Source organism: Mesoplodon bidens (genome assembly GCF_964165515.1).
Source record: "Mesoplodon bidens genome assembly, chromosome: 3".
NCBI classification, from domain to species: domain Eukaryota; kingdom Metazoa; phylum Chordata; class Mammalia; order Artiodactyla; family Ziphiidae; genus Mesoplodon; species Mesoplodon bidens.
The window spans coordinates 155,465,180-155,485,032 of NC_138178.1; the positions used below are offsets into that span (position 1 = coordinate 155,465,180).

At 35.7% G+C, this 19,853-nt stretch overlaps 1 protein-coding gene across 18 annotated transcripts in view; it reads left to right on the forward strand.

Moving 5' to 3' along the window:
- Positions 1-19,853, forward strand: part of NRXN3 (neurexin 3) — a gene marked incomplete at both ends in the record, with an annotated part of 1,611,783 nt that overhangs the window by 1,563,548 nt on the left and 28,382 nt on the right. The window lies entirely within an intron of this gene.

A 19,853-nucleotide genomic window follows, 5' to 3' on the forward strand; every position in this document is an offset into this window, starting at 1 on the left:
AATAAATTTTTTCCATGGGATTTCAACAGCAGTTAGCATGGTATTATATTTATACTAATTTTGTTCATTGTGTGTTTAGAGAATTTGTGTAGCAATATAACATAGTAAACACAAAATTAGGACAGAACCATGCCATGTCAACGGCTGAGATGCTTCGAAATGTATCTACTGTGCTGAAGTTGAGAGGACTTTGGCAATTAGAAGCTTCAGTGTGTTCCCCATTTGCACCCAGATACATTTTGATGTTTTATGGTCTTTCTTTATAGTGAGCTTTATATATGATATAATGTCCAGCAGGCAACTGCAGTCCCTGATTATTTCCTATCAACTTTCCCAAGTCATCTATTTTGAGACTTGCTATAAGTTAAATATTTATATATATGTATATATATATATATATATATATATATATATATATATATATATATATATATAAATAGAGAACAGATATCATCGAATTTCTGTGTATGTTTAATAGAGTTAAAAGCTGGAGTTGGGTTAGGATCTTATTTCTGTAAAGGCTAAGAGAAATAAATAGAATTTTCTAGTTGATTCTTTGGGTTGCTTTAATTTCTTTTTCCTTTTCTTTAAAAATAAAGGAGAGCCATTAAACATTTCCTTTGTTAATTCTAGAGAAATTTAAGATTCATTAAAAAAATTAGTGCAACAAAAGTGAAAATCTTCCATTTGTTACCCTAAAATTATTTACAATTTTCAGATTTTGTGGAAGCCTGACTGCTTGGTATCTTGCAAATGGCTTTGGATTCAGGAAGTTCTGTGGGTTCCTGTTCTTAACATTACATAGGGACATGTCAATAATTTACAGGGCCTTTCCATTCTGGAGTGTGATCTGTTACTTTGGACGCTCAGTTGTGTGGGAGGAAAGTAACTTTGACCCGGCTGGTCAGATTTTTTTTTCAGATTATTGGGTCATAATCTCAGTGTTCTAAGTGAGGTTTTAAGTCTAAAGGGAAGATACGTCTGATCTATACCAGAACGTGGGCAACAAATTTTCATTAATTAAATAATTGATTTATTCATTCATTTAATAAATATTTCTGAGCCCTCAGGCAGGATACAGTGTTTCTCTAGATTTGAATCCTTCCTTTTCTAATAGTTTGCACAAATGAGCTGTTGGAAAATAGAATATGGAGCTTTATTATCTAACTTACCTCTCCAACAGAATTCAGTTCAACAAATATTTTTTGAGGGTCAGTTGTGTATGTTAGGTATGTGCTACATATTAAGGATTCAGATATGAATAGGGCATGATCTCCAAGACGCATGTTAAATTCACTGATTTTGTGGTCAATAATTTAAGATACCTAGATTTCAGTTTGGATTCTCTGTGTATCCTTTCTCTGGTTTTCTCGCTTTCATAGCAGTGATATCTGTATATATGCAACAATGTTTATCAAATCTCTGGATATTAAGTCTTCTTATAAAAACCTAGGCTTGATCATTCTCAATTGTCACCACTGTCTTCCCCTACTACCTCCCCCTCCTACACACCGTCATCTCCATAGCAACCTCCATAAGAAGACAGAGGGCTTTTCTAGATCTCTGATTCACAAGGTCTATGGCTCCCCAGGTTGTGAGTATGTTACCATTTGGTATTGAACATAAACAGGCCCAAACTTGAAAAGCCCCAGACTAAGTCCATTTGCTTTTTAGTGACTACACAGGTGCTTCATCTGATTCAAAGCAGAGGACAGAAATTCAATGCCAGTATTTCTTGAGTGATATAATTACATGGGGCGGGTGGGGGAATAAAAACAGTTTTTAAAACAATCTGTTGTGTTCTGCAAGGGAGTATGGGAGGGACTATATAAGTAAAGCAAGTGACAGAATACCCACTCCGAAGGAGCTAACATATAGCTCCATGAGGCTGATATTGATCCCCTCTGCCTGGGATTATTTAACTCATCACATTTGAAGAATGAGCATTTCTTCCTTCTAAATTTACTCCATAAAGTATTCCTGGTAAGTGATTCAGATGCACAGGGAAATATGTCAGAGGCATATTTAATGTAGGAAGGAGATAGATATACCTATTGATGCAGAGGTTTTGCCCTGGGAACCTGATTAATACTGATGAAGGTTACATGCTTAGAGCTGTCAAGTCCTTTTTTACATTGTATGAGAAATATCTCTGTAGCCTTAAGATTTTCCAGAAATATTACAGATTAAAAATCAGAACCATCAAACCAGTTGTTTCTGGGGTTAAGTTTCACACTGCCTAAAGAGAAGTCTTCCGTTGCCCATGCAGCAGTGAACAATGGTGACATTTACATAACTTTGACATAAACTGTTAATCCTGAGATTCTATGTGAATATTGAGATTAAAATTCTAAGTTTAAACATTCTAATTCACTACCTCAGTTTCTAAAATTTTACTCTTTTCCAGGCCTGATGTTTGCTGGAAATACACTAAATTTGGCTAATCTTGTTCTATCTTACTTGAAATTACCTTATCTTCTCTTACTTTGTTACCAAATTTATGATTTTCTAGGCTGTGTCAGTAATAAGGTATTTAACTTCTACAGGTTCTTTCCTGATTAATTTAGGTCCACTGGAAGCTCTTGTTTTTCATAAATTTGTGTAAACTTTTCATAACTTTAGTATATGTTATATTCAACAACTTTTGTGTTCATGTGGGCATCAAATTTTAAATGAAATATTTCTTTGGGTTTCAAAGCTGCTGGTTTTGAGTCAGATGTAAGCAAATGACTTTTATACTCACAACCCACTTTGACATTTAGGGATCACCCTGGTTTGGTGTAGCTTAGTTGTGTAGCTTAGTTCTTTAAGGACAACTTAAATTTTTTTAGAGTGTGGTTGATGATAGTTTAGAAACCTTTTACATCCAGTGGATTTCAAGTTTTCTCTGTATATTTTTGCTGGAACATATGTAAATGAGTTTTTTCTAAAAAGCCTAAATCATGAGAACAAGGCAGAGTGAAAACTCAATTAGTATTTGTTGACTGAATTTGTATGACTCTCAAAATACCTCATAATCTTAAATTAAAATTGGAGATTTTTCATACCTCTCACTTCATCTCCCTTTAAACAGCTAAATAAAACCTGGTGAATTATTTTTAAATATATGATTTCATACAAGTAAGTATCGCCCTAACAAAATCCATGTTTCCTTAGCAAAAATAATTCTCTACCTTACCCTGTCCCTTCTTTTGCTGGGAACTAGATCATTTTATAGTGAGTTGCATTTTCTGGACATTTGCTTTGAGAACCCGGAATTGAAATTGTGAACTATAAAGTCATAATGAATCCATCTGTATCAAAAAAATATATTCAGAAGAATATTTGAATAACTGTTCAAGTACATAAAGTTGAGGGTCAGGATTTTAACTTTCCTAATTTGTAAACATTGATTGTGTCCCCTACAAAAGAAGGAGGTGTCTATTTGATATTTTAGATTTATGTCTTTGCATATAAACACTTTTCTTCCCAACTACACTTCTATTGATGTTAAATTGTGCAGTAAATGCATATTTCATTGTCCTTCTTACCTCTTCTTAATAAACAACAACAACAAATAGACAAGCTGGAGAGGATTCAAATAACCACTAGGAAATGGGATTCTCTCATGAGATTGTGGAAGCCAAATAAAAATTAAGGTCTTTAGTAAGTTTACCTTCATGATCTAAAATGTGGGAGTGGATTATGAAATACAGATAAAGGGTTTAAATTCACTTTTCACTCCTTCTCTCTCCCTCCCCCCAACTCCTATGCCCAGTGTCTCCATCTTTCAGAAAAAAAAAAATAACATCAAAACTAATGTATTGTCAGATTCGCTTCTGTATATTTAAAAATTATCAATTGTCTGAATTTTATGTGGTTTATGGTCTTAAGATTCTAAAAATCGTGGGGGCAGGGTTCAAAGAGCAGAGGAGAAAAGTGAAAAAAAATGCCTTTTGCACCTGAGAAATGGGCATGGCAGTAATTAACAACTATATTGATTCATCCAGCCATTATCTAGGGATACATTTTTCTGGGTGTCAGTTAGCTGGGGTTTTTTGCCTCCACTTTTGTTAGGTGTCCTTTGATCAAATCTCAAGGGACAGCACTTGCACCAGAGGGCAGACAGTAAAAGGAAGTAAAGATGAAACACATCCATCTATCAGTAGGACTGTGCTAAACAACTTATAATGGTTGGATTGAGGGAGATGTTTAAACTAATGGTAGTAATCTGAGATCACAAAATAATTACTATTCCCAGAGTGATTCTCAGATGTATTTTTACTTCTCAAATCTACAGTCCTCACATTTGCATTTGGTGTTATTGCTACTTTGTTCCTCTTTGTTACCCAACCCATTACGGTGACATTTAAATCTGGCAAAACACCAAGAGCTTATCCCCATTTATGTTCTCCAGGTAGACCTGGGTTCTTAGTCTTTAGCAGTTTGAGATGCCTCAGTAAAGTATTTATAATATGAAAATCTGGCACTGAATTGTTAAAAGCTCAGCAAATCCTTAGAGTTTTTATTTGCTGGAACATTGTGGAGGACGCAGCTGAAGTGTTAAGACAATAATAATTTTCTAATAAAGGATAGGAAGAAAGAGAGCTTTATTTTTCAGAATCCATAGATGAAAAATAATAAGTGTGCTGATTATCGACCTTAAATATGATGTTGGTAATCTTAAGAGTTTATAGAAATGCATTTTGTCATTTGTGTCTCCAGCAAACTTGAAGTTAGCAACTTGTATATTTTCATTACAAATAAATAGATTTTTATTTAATTTTAGAAAGATTTTTCCATATGGAAACTCAGGATTGATCAATAGAATCATGTTTAAATAATCATCAGTCAAGTAACTATTCAGTGTGTAGTTGAATAGTAAATGCCTAAATGAAATGCCATAGGAATGTTTGAGTCACAATGTCCAGAATTCACCTTGAATTTTAGGGTTCACCTAAAAACACTTTGAATAAAGTTATAATAGAAGTAATCTGAGAAATGTTTTAGCTTCGGAAAGAAGGATGTAAGTAGATGTAAATTTCATTAATTTAATTAATCATTATTGGCTGTGGACATGAGTAATTTTTACATTTGAGCTCTAATACATGTTCAATGTACACAAAGCAAACAGCTATTCACATATTTAGGTCTAGGTTAAATCCTACCAATTTTTGAATTTCCTTCATTGACTTATAAATTAATAGAGTACATTCATGGGTTATAATGTTCCTAATTTAATGGTATAGTTTCTATCTTCATTCATTAGCCCACTCAGTGATAAGTTGCATCACTTTTTTATAACCCACCTCCACCCCAGCCCAAGCTAATTTTTAAGTGACTGGAGCAAATATGTGGCCTTTAAACCCCTAATGATAAAATGCTTTGAAAATTAGAATAAGGATAGAAATATAAGTATAGGAAAATCAGCTAATTGGCTATTAGGCCATTGATAGTGCGGGCATGGTGTGCATAAAATGTGGGTTGATCATTATCATTGATTTTATAACCAGAACAACAAATCTAATAACAAAAGTGGTAAAAATGAAAAAAATTCTATTCATCTCCATTACCCAAGGATTTTTGGTGATGTTGGGAAGGAGAGGGAATCAATAAGATCAGTGTGTAAGTATATACACTTCCAGTTGAAAGTGTAATAAATCACTTATTTATGCAACAGTTTTTAGTGACTACTATGTATAAACACTGGAGTAGGTTCTAGGAAATTAAAAACAAGATGAGACTCCTTCCAGGATTTCATAGTCTATTAGGGAAGACAGATACAAAAATAAGGGGAATAAAAGCAAAGGAGGGATAAGAAGGGAAGAAACAATGTAGACAATGAATGGAAATGTCTAGAATATTATCAGAACTCAACTCGAAGGAGAGGTCTCTAATTCAGCAATTAGCACACCCCATCCAAGGACAGGCAAGAAAAACCACAGATGATGCCACCCAGTGGCAGAATCAATTAACCCCAGGGAGCATTCTTCTATATCTTGGTTTGGGGGCACAGAATTTCTGATTCGTTATGGTTGAAAAATTAGTACTACACATATACGGTATGGCCTAGGGCCAGAGCTTCTTAGGTAATAGGTTAAGGATGGGCGTGTTGAAGAGAGAATTTCAAGCCAGACTTCCTGATTTCAAATGCCATGAGAACTTCCTGATTTCAAATGCCAGTGCAAGTAGTTGTTAAGGAGTGAGCTTAATGAAATCATTAAGCAAGTCCCCGCACCCGAGAAAAATTAATAAATAAAGAGGGATTGGGTTTTAAAAGAGAGGCTTTTATGTGTTTTCTTTTATTCTTTTTGTTCTGTATTTTTTCTCCCATAAGCCCCAATATATATACTGTGTGTACATATATATATTTATGTATGTGTGTATACTAAATATATAGAGCCTATTGTTCCATATATATATAGACACAGTATAAATGATATTAGAATAATGTAAACAGAGATTAACAACAGCCCCTGCCATCAGCCACGTCTTTACACAGAAATTCATACCATCATTCTTACATCAGCCAACATAGACATGCATGATACTGTTTTAACTTGGTGGAAAAGCATGTTAACTTTTCTTTAGGTTTTGTTTTTTTCTTTATCATAATTATAATGATGATTCCATAACTCAATTTTCCTTGGGAGGGGTAGAGAGAAAAAATTATACAGATATATCTATCCATATACACACATTTCTGTGTATATATATAAATAGATATATACTTTGTATATATTTGAAAAACATTTTCTGTTATTTCACCTCATCTTGTGCCGCATGAATTTTTGGTGGTTCAGTTTATTTTGTTTTGATTCATATTTAGTATTTTGGTCATTATGGCTATTTTTAACTCATTGCTATACTTTTTTGAGTCATTATTTTTTAAATACTGAGAGATATATAGATATACAAATCAACCAAGGCAACAAAATCTTTTCTTGCCATCCTAATCTCAAATTTCTCCCCTTCAGCATATCCCTCCAGTACTTATGCTCAAAACAAAACAAACACCAACAAAATCCAAGAAAGTTGTGTACAAATGAATGAAGTACTTTGTTTTCCTCTTCTTCCTCCTATATATTTTTTATTTAAATTTTCTCCTTTCCCTTTTTTATTTTTCCTTATATCTGCACAGGCCACTTGTCTTTACTCTCCCCTTTATGACAATGCATTTCATTGAAAAAAAGGACGAATGAGCCAGAAAAAAAAAATAATAGTAATAAAAGAAAAACATGCAGAAAGAACAGAGAAACACATCCCTCTCCACAAATTTCAGATGGCATAAAAAGAATTTTATTGCAGATATAGACTATTTGTTGTATCTTTTATTTCTGGACAAGCCCAGGATCATTGTGTGGCATGCAGTGAGAGTTTTATAGCTAATCAACTAACCATGGCCTCCATCACCAGTGCATGGGCTATAATAACGCCATCTCGTGTTTCATCCAAGTGATACATCCAGGCTAACCCAGCAAGTCCAGTTATGAGTTGTGGGGATAACTTTCTTTTGTAGTTATAATTTCATGGGTTCTCATCTTTATTATTATTTCCACGGGATCACAGCAGCCCCAAGAGCTGCCCTCGCAGCATCTCTGTGTGGTTTTGTTCTTGTGCTTGCTTTCCTTGGTACAGCAGTCAAGCATGCATTTCGTCTGGCACATCTGTCTTGCCATCTTGTCTTGGAGTCCACTGTCTTGGTGTTGTTCTGTGATTCTGTTCTCTGTTTGTAATATGTGGTTTGAAATCCTCTCCCTTTATTTCTCACTCCCCTATTGTTTCTCTTTTTAACCTTACCTTTAGGGAACTTCACAAAGAAGCAAAACAAATTTTCAGTCGAATTGTAAGGCTGATAACTGGTTTGCATCTGGAGGTCATAAGTTGCACTTCTTACCTGGCTAAGGAGGCAAAACTTACAGTGGAAAATTATTAATGATAATAGCTAAACAAGCTCCCTGTCAACAACAATAAGAAACCCTTGTTGATTTCTTTGGCATGATTAAATGGGCTTACTGCTAAAGGGATTTCATGTAAGAGCTAATTTCCAAGGAGTTTTCCCATAGATTATCCATCTTCTAGTTAGACGTTTTCTTCAGGAACAAATCAACAGAAAATTTTTTCAGAATACGCTAGTGAGGAGCGTCATCATTTCTGCTATATAGAGCAGTGTCTGTTCCTGAATTGGTGAGGAATTAGTGGAAATATGAATGTGTTTTATTATAAAATTTATTTGTTTATGTATTTTAACCTAAAATATAAATGTGTTTGGCAAGGGAAAGTAAAAAAAAAAAAAAAAAAAAAAGCTTTTTAACTCACTGTTTCTACCTCATGCATATTTCAAGGTAAGATTATCTTTTGATCTTTCTGAGTCAAATGATACATATTTTATTTTTTAATTCATGGAAGCATTAGAAAGTCAACACTTTGACTTAGACCTAAATTCTTTCTTTTTTCTCTTTTCAAAGAATAAGACATACACAATAACTTTAGTTCTGAGAATTGAGTCTGAATTTCTTGAGAGAAAGGTGGAAGACAGTGCCCAGTTAATTATTCAGATGCTGAATTATACTGTGATTACCCAGGAAATTTGCCACATAACTTGGAATGATTTGGTCTGTTTGATACTTATAGTATGAAAATGAATTTTTGTAACAAATTCAACCTCCTTATCCATAAAGGTTGAACAAGAGAGTATAAAATAGGTCTGAAATGAATTGATAGATTGATTTTTGAAATAGGATCTTAAGGTTAAAAAGTCCATATTTTTAACCTGGAGAAGAGAAAGCGTTTCAAGGCAGATGGTTTTATGATGAGATGTTTCAGTCATGTCAATGTAGCTCTTTGCTCTTCTTAAGGGTACAGGGGAAGGGCACAGGAAGTGGAAATTTGTGGGGTCTATGGGCTAAGAACTTTATAATGAAGGAAGGAAGGGAGAGAGTGAAGGAGGAAGAGAGAGGGCAGATAAGGAAGGAGGGAGGGAAAGCTGGAGGAGGGAGGGGGTATTCCTGATGAGTCAGGTATAGTAGCTTGCTGATAAATGATAAGAACCAGCACACACATAGACACACACAGCCTTAATCTGTAGTGTGTGACAGTTTCTATAGTATAAAATATTCCCTCTGTGGCTGATTTCAAGCCACAGATATGACAATATTAAACTCAGAATTGGGAAGTAATGCTCATGAGCACACGATTATACACTTTTTTCACCATACAGATACCATGGATATCAATGAACTTGAGTTTTAAGCTTTTATTACCTTTGTTTTTAATAGAATGTATTCATGTGTGTGTGTATATATATGTGTGTGTGTGTGTGTGTGTGTATATATATATATATATATATATATATATATATATATATATATATCTTTGGTAATGGCTATGTTTAACAACCAACTTGGAAAATTCCTGAAAATGTAGCAGTCAGCTATCATGAGCTGGCTCTGGCATGTCACTGGCCAAGGTGCTACACTGTGCCGGGTGCATTCAAACATGGTATTTTATTTAAAACTCATCTTCAGTTATTATCATATAGAAACTATTGTGGTCATCTTACAATTGAGAAAATCAGGACTCAAAAAGTTTGCTTTTCCAAGGTCACATGCCTGCACATAGTGGCAGAGGTAAGGTTCAAACCCAAATCTGTTTGAAAATAGATAACTCTTATTTCTACTGCAGTGTGCACAGAGGATTGGGCTTAAACACTTATCAGAGCACTACATTTTAGAACTATGACATGCTCATTTGTGGAGCTTTCACTAATTTTGTTTCCTCAAAATAGAGTTTCCAAAAATTCGTCCCTTAGTAACATGAAGATGAACAGGATATTTCTTAGGTTTCCAAATTTTGTTTCTCGAGCTTTGGAAAGACTATAATAGCTGCATTTCTTAGCACATAATTATAATATTCAGCATGATTCCATTACTCAGTTGTTATGTTTTTGTAACTTTTAAAACATAATGAACTTTATTTAGTTCATTTACTTGATGCATGTTAATTAACCAACTTCACAGTGGAATATATCAGTGCCCTTTACTTCCACATTTTCCCATAAAACTAGTATATTAATACTTAAAACAGCATGAGAACCATTGTATTGCAGAAAATGACTGCAACTTGAAAAAATAATGTTACTGTGAGATACTCAATCATTGCTTTGTGAAAGAGTTTGAGAAATCTGGGAATTAAAAAGGAAAGTGTGGACCTTGCCCTTCTACTTTGACAATATACAGTCTCTGACTGAGTTGCTGATGGTACAATATTTTACTTTGACTTAATGTCAGCTTTAGCTGCCCCTGTGGTCCACTTTCAGTGACAGCACACATAATATTGAATAAAGCCCCTTGAAGTGATTTCTAGGCCTTCATCTGTAAGTTTTCCACTGCTACATCTTTGTTCCTTCATTCAGTAAATATTCATTGAGCTTTTACTATATGCAGGTAGAGTTCTAAATACGTTACATTGTTAACTCCCTTAATCCTCATAACAATCCCCTGAGGGGCTTTATCATCATCTCCATTTTAAAGATGAGTAAACTGAGGCACAGAGGAGCCAAACGGATGGTCCCAAGGCCACACAGCAAGGAAGTAGGAGAAATGGGATTTAAACCCAAGACAGTGGGGCCCTGAGCCCACACAGGAATCTCTATGTTATACAGTCTCATTATATAGTATTCTCCATTGACCCATATATAGAAATAGCTACCTGCCTCTTTGATAATAATGAAAGAAGGTTTGTGTATTGAGTATATTAAATGACTGGGAAATACTTGTTAGATGGATTAATTACTGTGTATCTGAAAGGCTTTGAAAACCTTGGTTGATAGGGGTTATGAAATTGTTTAGCTATGATTTATCCAAACAGCTGTGATTTAAACGACTTACTGTGGCTTCCTGCAAGGTGGAATGGTTCCACTATTCAGGATGAAAACCATCACTTACGTGAGGTTAGTCCTTCTTGATGTCACCTGTGTAATTGTGCACTGGGGACTTCTAGCTCCCTGCTTGTCAGCAGACCTGTTTAGAGCATATGATCAGGAAACAGCCACCTTTAACTGATGTTAGGATTCTAAGAATAGAGGCTCGTAGTGAGAGCTCTGGTGAGATGCTGAATTTTCTTCATTTCTGAGATAATTCTGTTCTTTGAACACAGTGTTTTTGATGTTACAGCTAATAGACAGCAACAAAAGAAGTGAATGTGTACCTGAGAGGATGCATTTCTTACCTTAGTCCCTTTCTGACATCTGTGTACTCTTGACATTTCTTAAATTCCTACTCATGTGTTTATCTTCTCTTTCATTTTTCTCACTTCCTTGCATTATATGTCTCAAACTATATAAAAGGAAAAATCAAAACAAAGCCCCAAACCTTTTCTGGGCCCTTGAATTTTCTATGCAAGAAAAGAATCTTAAAGGATTTATTAAGGACTAAAATTCACAATGAAATAGCAAGTACCTTTTTAAAGCTGGGTTTGCTTTTATTAGAATCTTTCCAAGGAAAGTATAGCTTGCTTAAGCATCTGAGGGTCTCATTACAAATTATATCCATCCTGACCAATCCGGAAGCCTAAACTGGGAAATCTGTAGAGTTGAAAATGCTTGAGGACCCTCTGTTGTCGAATTCTGCTTTCATCTTAGCTTTGAAGCAGATACCCCCGTTTTACTAAAAGATCATGGCAATATTATATTGCTAAGTCTTCAAATTTTTCTGCCTAATCACTCAGAGCAAAAGCCAATAAAGAGCCAGAGAGTAAACATTTTAGACTTTGGGAATCTCACAATCCCTGTCATAACTACTCAACTCTGTTGTCGTAACACAAAGGCAGCCATAGACAATACATAAATGAATGATTATGGCTGTGATTCCATATAACTTGATTTTAAAAAGCAGGCATCAAGCTGGATTTCGGTAGTCTACTGACCCTTGATCTAGAGAAATCTGATAGGTTAGGAATTTTCTTTTTTAAAAGATGAATTCTTCTTGCCCATTTTATAGTCAATCTTAATAAACATTTGTTGAGTTCCCCACTAAGCACGTGAGACCACATAGGATGTGGAAGGACATTGGAAGCTCATTTCTCACCATTGTTTTGAATATGCGCATTATCTCATATATGAAACTTGATTTTAAAAAAAAAGCAAACGTACAAAACCAGGGTCCCCTCCCCACAGCGTGTACACTGCCTTTTTTGTAAGTGCTTGATTTTTTGCCCTTCCTTTTGCACATCTGTCTTTTGTACTCTGTGCCTCCGCTGGGGTGTGGGCTGCATCCTTCCTGCTTTCAGACCTCTTCGGCAGTAGTTTCTTTGAACTCCAGCCCACATACTGTGTCACATCGCAGTAATTCTTCCCCAAACCTTGGCTGTGGGTTATCGAGCTGACAAATGTCTAAATGACTGAGATATGATATTTGCAACCTGCTGAGAACCTCCTCTTTTCCTGTACTTTTTGATTTGTAGCTTTATAAGTTTTGTGGGGAAAGTGAGAAAAACATTCTTGGTGACACAGGCAGTGAATGAGGAGAACAGAATTGAAGGGGCACAATATATAGGACTCCTTCCTGCACTGCAGGCAAAAGCATTTATTTATATCTTAGTCCTCTGAATGTTGGAGGCAAAGGATTATTCAGTAGGGTGCAGGATGGAGCATCCAATATCCTGAGGAGAAGAATGTGTTCTACCACCTGGCAACAGATTAGACAGGAGCAGGCTATGAAAATACAGGTACAAGCCACATTTAGTGTTACTGCAGAAGTGGCATTTGTTACTTTAGGATTTGACTCCATAAATTAATGCTTAGTCCCTTTAGCATCTTTAACATTAGAAATCTGCGGAAAAGAAATACAAAAGACTCGTATAAGAACAACATCAAGTAAACTATGAAACCAGATTCTAATGTATCCCAACCCCAGAGGGAGCATAAGATTAACTTTTGGAAGGCAGAATGCTAAGTAATGACATTATGAGCTTTCTCCATTAGCAAGGCCCCTTGTTGTGGTATTGTGCCTGGCGTTGTGAGGTTCTGAACTATGACTCAAGAAGAAAGCAAAAAAAGAAATGCAGAGTTGATGCAGGAAAGGAAGAAAGACGGCACCATCAGGAAGGACTTTGGGGGCAGGAGGTACACGGGTTGACTTTTCAAACAACATAATTTAGAATTAGTGTTTTAAAAGCCTCTGAGATCAAAGGGATAATAGAAAACAAGAGTAAAACAAGGGTAAATTAAGCACTGTTGATGGCCTGATAGGGACATAGCAAAATGCAGTAAAGTCTCCATCTTCTTCTCCCTTTATGCTTGCAATAGCCTGGTATTTTCCTATGTGGTTGGTTGGTTTATTCACTTGCTTATTTGCTTGTTTGTTTGTTTGTTTGTTTACATTTAGTTATTTCTAGCTTTCCCTATAAAAGCAAATGGGCAAACTCAGTCCCCAGGGGCCAGCCGTGTAACGTGATGAGATGAAATAGACAAGGGTGACACAGGTGACACAACAGATGACACATCTGCAATAGCGAGAACTCATCAACCAGGGAGAACACACCCTCATTTAATAGCATTCAAATTAAATATTTTTAAAACATTAAAATAAAAACAAACCCTATGAAAGTCAAGCAAGTTTCAACAATGAGAGACGCATAGTGTGGTTTTTTTTTTCAATTTTCATTGGAGTATAGTTGATTTACAATGTTATGTTAGCTTCAGAGGTACAAGCAAAGTGAATCAGTTATACATATACATATATCCACTCTTTTTTTAGATTCTTTTCCCATATAAGCCATTGCAGAGTACTGAGTAGAGTTCCCTAGACACACAGTGTTTTTAAGTTTATTTTTTTAAGACTATTTTTTTAAATTCCTTTAGATCTAACCACTTCATCAAGTTTGAAGAATGTGCTCTTAGTAAGATTTCTGGTTAAGATATCTCTCGGTGACCTTGAGTATCGAATTAAACAGAGCAATTCCTCTTTTAAGCTCCCGTAAAGCTAAAGGCCTTTTTCGAAATTTTAAAAATTATAATCTTAAAGTTTACATAACTTTTAAGAGTATATGCTTGAAGAGCTTTCGAGTTCACTGTAATGATTTTGTTTTAGGTAACAAAAGTAAAACCTACATAGGTAAATTGATTTGTTCAAGGTCACTGAATTAGTTTCCATTAGGGTTGGAATTAAATCCTGAGTGTCCTAAATCCATAATCCATGCTGTTTTACTGATACTGTGTATCAAGGTTTTTTTTTAAAGAGCCCAGAGCTTTTTATTTTAAACTGAGATAGCATTCAACAGAGAATTCAGAGGAAATGTGTGGAAATTGGTCATCTTCTTTCCACTGGACATTGTTGCCACACAAGACAGTATATTTATTGACCAATTTAGGGGTCAAATCTACAACTCTCTATTGGTCACTAGGGGACCAACTAAGAGATTATGGGCACATGGTGAAGCAATTCGTTTAAGTAGCTCGTGGTACACACTCAACAAATGTATGCTCTAGAGATGCATGGTCAGTGATACCACCTTCCTACATGGAGGACAGATTATTAGACAAATGAGAACAGTGATTCCCAAGCTCAAAAGCAAAACTAGTGTCAAGCTATGCCAAACCTTCACTGATCCATGGTGAAATGAGAAAAGTAAGGACAATATAGTGAGTTTCCACAAAGTTAAATTTACAGAACTTCCCTATGTTCTGAGATTATATCTTCTGTTTGGGGAGGGGGCGGTTCTTGATGGTTAAAATCAACGTCTTTTATGAAAGTAGTGTTTTGTTCCTGTTTGTAGCATCTTTAACTGATTAAAAGTTGGCAACTGGATGTTAGTCATTCTCCATAGATTTTTCTTTTATGTTTTTCTTGTCTCTGAAAACAAATAAACCAGCCTCCCAAAACCAGAAACCTTTAAAGAGATTTAAAGTGTTATCTATGTTGCCACAGCTTGATTTAGTAAATTTTGAAAACTGAAAACCTTTCTAAGACTAAAATTTTTTATGAACTAAATGATCTTAAGACCAAGCTGTTTATTTCACTGAGACCCCAGGAAGTTATTATTCCAGGCATAGGTCACTTAGATATTAAGTATAAGAGAGTTTTTGAATTTCAGTACAAAAAATAGATTAAAGACACAAAATAGAATGGGAGATTTCAAAAAAATTCTAGAATACATGTTACTGGAAGGACACAATCAGTTTGTAAACAAAAAAACTTATGGAAAAATTGAAATTTCTAAGGACTCCAATCTAAACCTAGAATTTTTTCTCAGTTTTAAGTCTTATTGCAAAGTAGAGAGGACTATTTTGAAGAGCTGAATGAGCCTATAGTTGAGATAACACGATCCATCTCTGTGTCAAGAGGAGGTCAAAACCTTAGTCCCCAGATAAAAGGAAGGATGTGACCTATACTAAAGGCAGCTACTGAATTTGTCCCCATAGTTCTCCTTTCCTCCCACCATTTCAGTCTCTTGGGCAATCTATACCAATAACTTCTTGCTTCATGAAATTTATTATCTAAATATTGAAAGTATTATATTTAATTTAGCCTAATAAAAAGGCACATCAAGTTTATTGAGAAATCAGGGGTTGGTGTTTTGCATCTGGTATAAGGATTATATTATCATTAACAGACTTAACAGTGATTATTATCAGGTGGTGGTCAGTGAGTAATTTTTATTTTGTTATTCATACTCCAAAATTTCTATGTTGAGTATGTATTACATTTGTAATTAAAAAGAAAGGCTCTCTCTATATATAGATTTTATTTTATTATTATTTTTATTTATTTATTTATTTATTTTTTGCAGTACGCGGGCCTCTCACTGTTGTGGCCTCTCCCGTCGCGGAGCACAGGCTCCAGACGCGCAGGCTCAGCGGCCATGGCTCACGGGGCCAGCCGCTCCGTGGCCTGTGGGATCTTCCCGGACCGGGGCACGAACCCGTGTCCCCTGTATCGGCAGGCGGACTCTCAACCACTGCACCACCAGGGAAGCCCTCTCTATATATTTTAATGTAAAAGAATATTAAGAGGCCAACAAGGGAACCCTTGTGAATATTTAGATATAGGAACTCTGCCAGACCCATAATTGGAAAAAAGTCATGAATCCTGTCTTTCCCATGAGTTTGAATTAAGTCCATAATTTAAGCCCTGCAAGGAAAGCTGCTAGAAGAATTCAAAGATAATGATAATGTTGATACGGAGGACTCTGGATAGCCGAGCATGCACCAATTCCCTAGGGTCAGTCCTGTTCATCAACTGACAAATGGTCCATGGACACACCAGGTGGTTGTACAGCAGCAGTAGGCACGAGGTATCCTGCAAATGACCCACTACCAGAAAGTATAAAACCTTTGCTTGGAAACCAGGAACACAGATGGGTTGTGAAGTGGTCTTCAACAGACACTTGGGAATATGATTGGTTCTTTAACCCAACTTTTAGGTGTCATGTACATCCTCACTGCCTGACCACTCCTCATCTGTACATATGCTTGTTAGATGTAATAAGTAGATGAAAGAATGCAGTTGCAGAGAAGTAATTAAAAACTTTGCATTCCTCTCTCTCTACCTCCCTCTTCTTCCCTCTCCCTTGATAGGATGGCCAGAAAATTAAGCCAGCTGTAGATTAATTGAGACGCTCTTCCATGTAGGGAACATCTGTCACTGCTGCTATAAGGATCGTATGAACAAATTAAAATATTTGATTACCTTTAATCCAAAAGAATGTGGCAGTCTCTTCAGTCATGTAGCTTATTGGAGTTTTTTGGTGGTTCTTTTTTTTTTTTTTTTTCACGCAAAGCTTATGACTGTAGTCCTTCCCTGAAGCTGTGAGATCTTTCAGCAGATGTTGTTTTCCATGTCTTTACCCTTTCTCTTGTGAAAGGGGGAAAAATCCCTGAACAAAAGCAATTTTGGTGATAGGCAGAAAAGGTCTATATCATGAACGTATTTTTAGAAACAGCTGGTAAAACAAATGTTCCAAATGTGATGCGTGGAGCATGTCTATTCAAACAACAGCGTTGTTTAAAGATAAAAGCAGCCACTTTTAAATATCAGCACTAGCAGTGATTTCCACACATATTTAAGAGACGGGAGAGCTTGCCAAGACTTTTTGATTTCTGTTTTGTTTTCTGGGACAAAGTCTTTCACTCTTGTGGCTTTGTTAGTGAGTGAATTTATCAGAAGCTGCCCATCAAATAGTTAAAATTGTGACTATCATCACATGGAAAATATTTTTAAATTTACATATAACTGATTTTTTAAAACTGTGCTTTATACTTCTAAGAATGTTCCTTTTTAATAGCATCTACCTGTAGTCCAGAAGATCGAAATGGGAAATTGATAATGTGCTTAAATTATCACTGATCTTATAAGCCATGTTTCAAAAAAAGTCAGGCAGTGCTGCTAAGGGGCAAACATTTGTATTTGTAGCCATTAAAAAATCTGATGTCACTTTTCATTTGCCACATTCAGAGGCTGCCTTATGACCTTCCCTTGTCATGACTTCATTTGTTTACTGAATTGTTTTGTTCTGGAGCCACTGCCAAATGCCATTTCATAGATTGGTGAAATAATTCTTTATTGTATTTTTACAGTCATTCCAATTTCCAAATTACTTTCTGCTTCTCTCTGGGTCAGGCATTGCACAAACGCTGATTTGTATTACTGAACTTGATAAGCAGATGTTCACCTTACCAGCTGCCATTCATGTTGACTTTTTCCTCCACTTCCTTCACCATGGTTCTATTTTCATCTCAGAAACATTCAGTAGTGCCTCAAGGAGCCATAGTCACCATGTTGGACCAGGTGGGATCTTAGCCACTGAGAAAGTCTTCATGTTTTAATGATGCTCAAAGAACAATCTTCAGTACCTCCTTCCCTTCACCCCCCGCCCCCACCCCATGGGGCACAATGCTTACTCAATAGATGGAACTGAGAAATTTGAAAAGCACTTCACTTTCATTTTACTCATTAAATAAACACAAGAAAGCTATCTTTTCTAGAACTCAGCATATCCACAAGTGTGTCTCTTTGCTATTTTACCCCAAACTGGCCTACTTGATGGATAGATTTGATGTTATATAGGAATAGTCTAGGACTGATTTTTTCTTTTTCTCCATCATGCTGGCTCTGGAAAACATGATCATAAATACTGATAACCTAGGTTTTTAAACATACATACATATATATTTTTTATCTTTATACACTTGCAGTAAAGCATCAATCACTAACTTTTATGGATGGTTCTTTTGATATAAAATCAACTTCGTATTGGAGTTATAGATCCTGCAGCACTTACCGCACTGGAAATCTGACCAAAGTCTTCATACGTGTGTGTATTAATTAGATTGTGATTATGCATCATATGTACATAAAATTGCACAAATATACATATACTTACTTCCTCAGAGATTTTTTTTTAACTTCTGATTTTCAAATAATTTCTAAGTTAGAGAAAAGGTATAAGGATAGTACATAAAACTCCCTTATGCCCTTACTCAGATTCACCAATTGTTAACATTTGCCACATTTGCTTATCATTCTCTCTCTTGTTATGTGAATGTATATAAAAAATATTTATATGTGTCTATGTACATGTACACACATATATCTGAGCCATTTGAGAGTGTGTGTAAAGCATCATATATTTTATGATGTTTTAGATAGATACATATAGATAGATATATTTAGATAGATACATATAGATTTCCCCCTGAACCATTTGAGAGTAAGTTGCAGAAATAATTTCCTTTACCCTGAATCATTCAGCATGTAGTTCCTAAGAACAAGGGAAAACAAATCAGAGTACTGTTATCAAAATCAAGAAATGTAACCCTGATACAAAATCTCACCAAGAGTACATATTCAGATTTTACCAGTGTGCATAATGGGATTTAAAATTATTTTTTTCCAGTCCAAGATCCAATCCAGGATCACATACTGCATTTAGTTGTCATGCTCAGGAATTTTTGAAGCATTTTCTTGACATATTATTTTGTTTTACTTGTGCTGGTCACAAGTAAACAAAGGTCAGGAAGAGTAAGCAAATGTCTTCAAGTCCTCCTGGATGGGTTGCTGAGGAAGCAGGAGGATATAGCCTGTGCTTTAGCATATGAGTAAGATTTCCTTTCTTAGAACTAACTAACTAGAATTATAGCAAGAGGAACTTGAGGTTTCTCTCATTTTCATTCCTCAGAGGGCACTGATAAACAAATTTCGTATTTCTGACCAACTGTTCATTAGTGCTTTCTGTTAACAACTGCCTATTGAGCACTTATGATGTACTAAGTCCTGGGAGAGGCACTAGGGTACAAGAGTGAGCAAAAATAGAGATGGCCCCTGGTGAGTCTAGTGGGGGGGACTGTCATTGATTAATCAAGTGATCTCCAAATAAATACTTTGATGAGTGCTCTGAAGCAAAGGCACATGCCACATGTCATGGCAGGGCATGTGACAAGGTAGGGATGAGGGATGTGGATGCAAGGTGGGGGCAGGGAAACCTTCCTTGAGGAAATATTTCAGCTGAATTATGTGGGATAAGTGGAAGTTTAATGGGCAAAGAAGAAGGAAAATTCATTTGAGCATGCAAGAAATTTTAGGCGTGAGGAAAAATCAGCCATCTCTAAGAGGGAGTCATTTGGGAACAGCTGTCCAAGCTATAAAAGAAAGACCTTTCACAGAAATAAGCTTTGGTGTCCTTTTTCATCTTTGGGTGAATGGAGATGAGAGTGACTTTATCAACTCTGCATGGCCCCTTGGTGGGCAGTGAGTGGGCTTTGTGAAGAATGGAGATACAATGAGTAAAATGATGCATTCACTGGAGGAAAGTTGAATTAAAAAAATAAAAAGTGAGGCTGTATTTTTGGTACACCAATTCCTACCAATAAAGGAGAA